The sequence below is a fragment of the Pinus tabuliformis genome, chromosome 3_2 (genome assembly GCF_031772625.1).
Source record: "Pinus tabuliformis cultivar Carrire ecotype Pingquan chromosome 3_2, CPIR1, whole genome shotgun sequence".
NCBI lineage: Eukaryota > Viridiplantae > Streptophyta > Pinopsida > Pinales > Pinaceae > Pinus > Pinus tabuliformis.
The window spans coordinates 993,106,338-993,114,158 of record NC_142302.1 but is presented as its reverse complement, the minus strand read 5'-3'; the positions used below and the strand labels follow the sequence as shown (position 1 = coordinate 993,114,158).

The window sequence follows — 7,821 nt, the reverse complement described above, 5'->3', positions numbered from 1 at the left end:
GCATGTCAGTTTTTCCATTTATGCTCCATTTTAGAAGTGTTTCCTTTACAAAAACTCTATAGTCTATAGTTAATTCCCTGAAATTCTGCTCTTGAGCTCTACGTTGAAGGACCTGCACCACTTTAATAGAGGTGTTTTCTGATATAACCCAGGTCTGACAATCCTTTGCATAATGTATCTGTGCCTTCTCTGCCACACTGGTGATCAGTTCTGACCTTCTGGTCCATATATTCTCCCATTTAATTGTTGCGCAGAGAAACACTCCTTCACTCAGCATTATTGGTGCCATTTCTGTCCAGATTTTCTTCCTCTTCCCAATTTCACCAGCTATGTTCTTCAGTTTGATAAGTCCTGAGATGCCTACAATGAAATCCTTGTAAAAAGTTCACTTGCTATCATGTCCAGAGGAGAATCATACTCATCATGTCCAAAAATATCATTACTTGATATGCCAGATGACCTAGAAAACTTCTGCAAGCGAACATGAGTTTCTGTATCAACTGCATTCTTGTTCTCGCCAAAGAATTGCAAAGATGATATTGACTTGGCATTTGCAAATTTCTGCCTTGCCTCATTACTTTCCTCAACCAGTGGAGAGCATCGTGAGCTCTTTTTCTGTTGATTTCCCACACTTAATCCAAAATCATCAAAAAAATCGGCAGCTGTAGGAGGAGGAACATGACCAGAGATGTGTGCTCCACCATTTGAGTTTGAATTGGAGTTATTCTCCATGTATGTGAATCGAGAAGGGTGAGAGGCATCCTGTACTACTGTAGATGCACTTGAAGGAATGCTAGTAGATGCAGGTTTTTCTGGATTTTGATCATAAAGATCCTCCTTTGGCTTAGTTGTGGAGTAGAGTATGTTCTCCCAGGAGTAGAAGACATAGGATAGGAAGCTCCAAAACTCGGAAATGGAGAATGAGACGATATGAGATTCTGGCACACATTAGATTCAGGTGACTTGCATTCAAAGACTTCAATTCCATTGTAGCAATATTCATGGCCACTATCTACACCAGTGCTAAATTGCATTTTACAAAAGTTCATTTCTTTCAGTACATATGCATCATCATGGAGCCCAAATGGTGTGTTGTTAAAGTCAAAGTGAACTAACTACATGTCTTGAGAGATATCAATTTCAAAAGTGGCACGGGGATGAGTCTGGACCAATATGAAGGGTAACGATACACCCCTAGATGGAGTATTCCCTGAACTATATCTATGCTCGTTTTGTTTCACTAGATTTTGAAGGCCTATAATCTGTTCTTCGAGTTTGTGAAAATAAGATGCTTTCTTCTCAATCCTACTTTTCAAGAGCAATTTCTCAGCCTTAAGATGTTCGAAATCATTTATACTTGTCTTAGGCAATCCCTTCCAATGGATTTCCTTTTTCTCCTTTGAAATTATCTCCATTTCCATAAGTACATTTAGTGCATCATAAACCCTTTGCTGAATGTTATTTTCATCATATTGTTGCTGGTCTGGTGAAACAAGAGTGTTGTCTAGATTTGCATATTCAGCTACAAGTTCATCTGCAACCTCATTATATGTGGTCCAGCCCTTGCTCTCAACCTTCTGACTGACTTTCATGCTGAACTGCTAGAGTCTGTGTAGAATGCAATGTTGAAGCTATTATTATTTGTGCACTGATATTTTACTCGCCCAATGTGAATTGTTTGCGCTGTTTGAGAGGAAGTGTCCAACCAACATATTAATTGAGGTTTCTATAATATATATATATATATATATATATATATATATATATATATATATATATATATATATATATATATATTAGTAGGGATTGTTGTTTCATATTCTGCTTCACAAAGATATGTATGTTTAAGAAGACAATTGCAAACGTTTGTATATTCCAATTGTAGTGACATTGTATTGTGAGTGGGTGTTGATTCTTGGTTCATAGTTGTGATCAGTGTTGGAAGTGTAAGTTTGATTTGTTGAGAAAAATGGCTAAAATTGATGATGCATTAGAGTTTTTGAATAACCTCATTCATTCCACTGTTCATGATATGGTAAAAATTAGCAAAAATGGCCTCTCTAATATTCGAACTTGTCTACAAAATGCACAAGAGAAAATTGACTTTTTACAGCTTGAATCTCAGCTTCAGCAAGATGAGTTACAGAAAAGACAACATTATGAACCTATTTTTGTTTAGAACATTGAGACAGACACCCATCAATAGCCAGAAAGTCATAAAATCAATAATGTTGAGGTTGATTCAGATCAAGTGCTCATTTCAGAAGCAGATTTGCATGCAGGTGCAGAAATTCAGCGTGCACTTCCCAAGTCGATCATCAGACCTTGGGAAGATCTTGTTCATAACAAGCACAAAACTGGTCTTGGATATGACAAGGAAGTGTCCTTTCATATTCCAGATTACTCAAAGCCCATCCAGTTTCAGAGTGCTAGATTTCTTCATGACAGTTCACCTCCAACTATTCCAGATTTTGCCCCTCTTCTATAGAAACAACAATAACAACAACAAAAGATTGTGAAATGCCAACACTGTGACCGAGTTGGCCATCTGAAAGATCACTATTTTGATCTTCATCCATGTAAGCACTATGATAAAACCAATGATTCTTCAAACATATGCTTCAAAAACAAACCTCCTCCAAGAACAAAGATTCATGTTGGATGGATCGCTTCTTGGCAATGGGCATCAACAGCCAAGAAGATATTCCAATCATATGTCAGAAATTGTTCTAGAGTATTGAATAGTCTTGCAGTTGAGTTTTCTCCATCATCTCTCCTTGTTTTTGACAAGGGGGGAAATGATGGTCATCTACAAGATTTAAAGCCACATCAAGCGAGCTTGAGCCACAACCTACCATACCAGATTCATAGTTGTAGTCAGAGACAAAGATGCCCTTGAGCATGCCTTCAGTCGATGATACCTCTTCAAAGAATTGGGGGCACTTCCTCTAGCAGAAGATTTTAGCTTCTTGCCAGTTTTGGAAGAGTTCCAGGAATTGCATTAAGCATTCCAGAGTTGTTGGTCATCCTTAAACCATCACAGGTTGAGACCTCCCTTTTTAGGTTGAGGTTCTCCCTTTTATGCGGGGTGAGACCTCCCTTTCATGGTTGAAGGTTTCCCTCTTCAAAACATCAGGAGCACTTCCTCTAGTAGAAGACCTGAGCTTCATGCTAGACATGGAAGAGTTCCAGGAACTACATTAAGCGTTCCAGTGTTGGTGGTCATCCTTAAACCACCGCCCTTTATACCAACATTTCAGAGAGCACATTTAGCCTAGTTCTGCCATGCATTTTTGCACATTTTGTATTACAAATCTCTTCTTGGACTCATACATAACCCTTCGGATTAAGGGGGGAATGTTGGACACCTAATCCTCTAAGGGTTGGTGTGGACGCTGAACAACCAAAAGGAGTCCAAGGGACCACTTGGAATATGAAACCAATGGTCACTCCTATGTATTATAAATATGTATCATTGTGAATAAGAAATATAATCTCATGCTTATCTTTCATATTCTGTTGCTGCCATGTATGTGTTTAACAAAGACAAGGGCATGGAGGTGGATATTCAATCTATGCACTCTACGACAAATTGCTCACCTATGTCCCCTCGTGAAAAGGGAAGGCCAAGGTGCCCAAGGACCTGGATGAGACCAAGAGTTCGCTCCAGACCCCGCTCCTCCCAGATGGCATTATGTTTGAAGGCACGCACCTGGGCTGCGTGTTGACCATGAAATTTGAAGATTGGGACCTCGCTGACTGCGAGAAGTTCCCTCACCTTGAGACCAGAAATCTCATGAAGTAGAACACCACGAGGGTGGTGACAACATTAGAGTTGCGGAAGTGGTTGCGCGGTGTGGAAAAGGCTGGGCTGTTGAACCTACTATGGGTGTCGCATTTCCACCGCACCCCAATAACTATTTTCATCATCAGGTAGCTACTCTGCCTAGTGCATGATGGGTATTTATTGCTGGAGAAGCCCATCCCCATCACAGCAGACCTGATTCATCGCGTTTCCTGGCTCCCATACAAAGGAAAGGACCCCGCGACCATATCGGAAGGGGGGCAGTCGTTTGGCCATTATGGAGGCCATGAAGATGAAGTACAAGCTAGAAAAGAAGAAGATGGGCTATGCCATATCTAGCATCAAGGACAAAGCAGTCCACGTAGCAACCCAAATCCTCATAGGCAAAGTTATGCACAAGTGCCACGCCGACAAAGTACCTGCGCTGGTGGTCGCACTGGCCGAGTAGTGCATGGAGGGGTGTTGCACTAAAAATTGTCACCTTGACATTTTGCAATCTGTGTGAGTCCATTACCACTCATACTTTCCTCCTCTGCAAGTCTAAAAGCATCAGTTCCTCATATCAAGCCTTGAAAATAAGATAAAAACCTCAAAAGTCTTTAAAACACTGGTTCCACACTTTCTCTTTGTCTTACCTGCGGTCTCACACATAATGGTCATGTCTCCTATGCACCTAACCGCATTGTCTCTGTGTTAAGGGTGCGGACCCCTGTAAAAGTTAAAATGGAGTGAGTATACTCTGAAAAACTCACTTTAAGTCATTTCTAGAAGCTTCTGGAAGGAATATTGAGGTGGCAAGTTCGCTCTCTTAAGGTTCATGCATCCCATACCTTAAGGAGCTAACCCCTTGATGTGAGGAGCTTATCCCTTTGAAGGAGGATTCTATCCCTTCATAGATGGACCTGTAACCTCCTCCTCTGCACTATAAAATGAAGCATTGGGCTGGTTACTTGAGAGGTTAGAAGATGAATATTTTTGAGGTGAAATGCTGCTGGAACTTAGTCTTCTTTAGTTGAGTTTTTATGAGGAGAGATTACATACCTCTAAGATCTCATTTGGAAGAGTGCAAGGCTTGTCAAAGTAAAGGAAATTCATGTTTCAGACCCCAGGAAGAGCTTGTTCAACATCAAGGCTAAAAAGGTTGTAAGGTTCTTCTACTTCAAAGTTAATACAAATAAATTTGTTTTTCTCAATAAGCTATTGATTCATGGTTTATTTTATGGATTCATTGATCACCATAATAGACATGATTTATAATATTTGCTATGCAGGTGCTATTTAACGTTTGCTTGTTTGTGATTGTAGTTCCTCAAAGGTAACTCTTTCGAACGACCAGGGGATGACTACTACGAACAAGCTTTGGATCTAAGGTAGGATCTTGAAACCTTTGTAGTATTTACTTATAAATCGCATATGTCTAGAGAAAGATAGGTTTGTTTGTCCGTTTGTTGCTAGACTATCTTCTGATACTAGGGAGATCAACCTTGTCCGCAAGATCAATTTATCCGGCCAACAAGGGGGTCAGTTTAATTGGTCCAAATTCCTCTACACGGAATTCTTAGAGAATTGTGAAGCCCAAGAGTAGGCTAAAACCTTCCACTATGCATGGTTGTTGCTGTCCATAGTGCTTGTAGCAGGGGAATTGCCGAAGGATAGTCAATTCCCCATAATTGATAGGAATTTACCGAAGGCCGTGAAGTATGCTTCGCTCTGGGCCATGAAGGATGCTACAAGGATACGTGAAATCAAGATCTTCTGGGTGCTCATGGAGATGAACATCCACATGTGGATCAACCGTAAGCCACACTTTTCGCCCACAGTGTACAACAGTCTGCAGAGTTTTGAAGAATTTAAGGCAGACATGCACAACACATATATCAGGCCGTGCGAGGATTCGACAAAGAAGTGGACAAAGCTACCCTTTGTTGCCACTAACGATGCCATTTTCACTGTCTTGGAGGTATGGCTTCCGGAATGGCTCGCCCCAGATCTTGTAGAACTTGAGAGGGTGGCAGCGCAGAAGAAGAAAGACACAGCAGTAGCCGAAGTGTGGGAATCGCAGGAAGCAACACAGAAGGAAACAAAGCAAGAAAAGGCCACAGTAGCAGTAGTAGCACAAGAAGTGGCTGCAAAGGTGGGCGAGGGCCAAGCAAAACCTTCTCAAGGGCAGGCAGCAGAGGAAGAAGAAACAAAAGAAGGAGGTGCGGACCCACAGACTGCCTCCACATAGCTGAAGTGCCAACACCTGACAGAGCACACAGGATCGAGGAAGAAGGTCAAGGCCTTGAAATTGTCCATTGACCTGATCACCCTAACCGAGTGTGATCTGCATGACATCGGTAGGACGGTGCGCGATGTCATAAATGAGGCTCTTCAGGATTTCATGCAGGAGCACCAGACTTTGTTGGGGGCCCTCAGAGCGCAGTTCTATGAGTCACAGCCATGCCCCCCTCAGGTTGGTACCCTTTCAACCAACCTCGCAGTCGGATCCACGATAGTAGAATAGATGTTGTGCGCGTGGATGATGAACACAATAGTTTTGCCGAAAGGGGCTCTAGTGACACAAATGAGTATGATAGGATTTCGGTTAGCACGATGAAATGCCTTGGTATTAATCTAGCTACCCTTCTGCACGAGACATTATATCTATTAAAAGATGGGATAACGGCAGAGCTACATTCTAGGGAGAGTCGCGCGCTCCAAGTCCTTAGTGAGCAAAAGATAAATATGGAACAACTTAGCTTGCAATGTGATGAATTGGTGTTGCAAAATCAACAGTTGGTGCAGGTGATAGGCGACACTTGCCGAAGCATCTCGGAGCTGGCCATTCCAGCAGACCTACCATCAGAGGTGCGGATCCATAGGTTAGCAGCAGGAGTTTGCGAAGCTAGGGAAGAAATGACAAAGGTTTAGCTAGAGCTCAATCTTTAGATCATTGAGCCGCGGTTAAAGGTGTAGCCATCCACTCCCTCGGAAGTAAGAGAACAACGCGCTAGGGATATCACAACGGGATTAGAGGAAATTGGAGGTGCAGTGCGAGACTGCACTAGCATGATGGAAGAATCACTTGAGGTCCTCACCACTCTGCAGGAGGACCCCAACATCCAATGCTTAGAGACAGAGGTGCGAGAACTCCAACAGCAGTATGACAGTGTTCGAGGAATTGCGCAGATAGCGGTCCTCACCTGTAGCTTGCGAGGATGCACCAGGATAAGGCACTGAAGGAGCAAGTGGACGCAACATGACCTAAGGAGGCAGTTCTGAAAGCGCGTGTCCAACCTTGGATCGACGAGTCCTTCACCATCACGGCAGACATCAAAGGCAAGCTCACGCACATACAGGGGGTGCACACATTGATGCAGAGAAGCACCCCAGACAAAGAGGTATCGGAACAACACATGCATCAGATCCAGCAAGCAACAGTTCAGTGCATTGCTGACCTCAGTGTAGTTCAAGAACAGTTGGAGGGACTCCGTGCAAAGATCTCCTCACCGACAGAGTGACTCGAGGGTGAGACATGATGTTTGTGTTGGGGGCCTGTTGGGCATGGAATCCCCCCCAAGGCATGTTTTGGGGCTCAAAGCCCAAGTTTTGACTCAATCTTTTTATAGAGCTCTGCAAATTGCGAGCGTGGAGCGTGAAATGTATGATAGAGTCACAAGGTTGTCCGCCCTTGTTTTGTAATGTAATGTCGGCCGGATAGACCTACCCATGGGATTGTATAAATAGAGTGAGGCTCTAGGTGTAGAAATAGATAACAAAAGAGAAGGATGAGAAGAGCAAGGGATTAAGTCGAAGTGTAGAGTGTGTCTTTGGGTCGTAGAGTAGTAGAAGGCTCTACAGCTGAGTGTGTAGAGGCCTAGTAGTCCGTAACTGAGTGCGCGGACCCCTATAGCTGAGTGCACAGGGTGGAGGTGAGTCTTTAACTAAGGAAGGAATTAATAAAGAGAATTTTTACCATAATTACGTGTATCTGTTCTTGGGTTAATGCATGTTTGATATAATTTGCAAATATA

The 7,821-nt window shown here is 42.7% G+C and overlaps 1 pseudogene; it reads right to left on the bottom strand.

The window, feature by feature from the left end:
* Positions 1–767: 767 nt before the first annotated feature.
* Positions 768–5,412, bottom strand: LOC149183951 (transcription factor-like protein DPB pseudogene; annotated as a pseudogene).
* Positions 5,413–7,821: the final 2,409 nt, after the last annotated feature.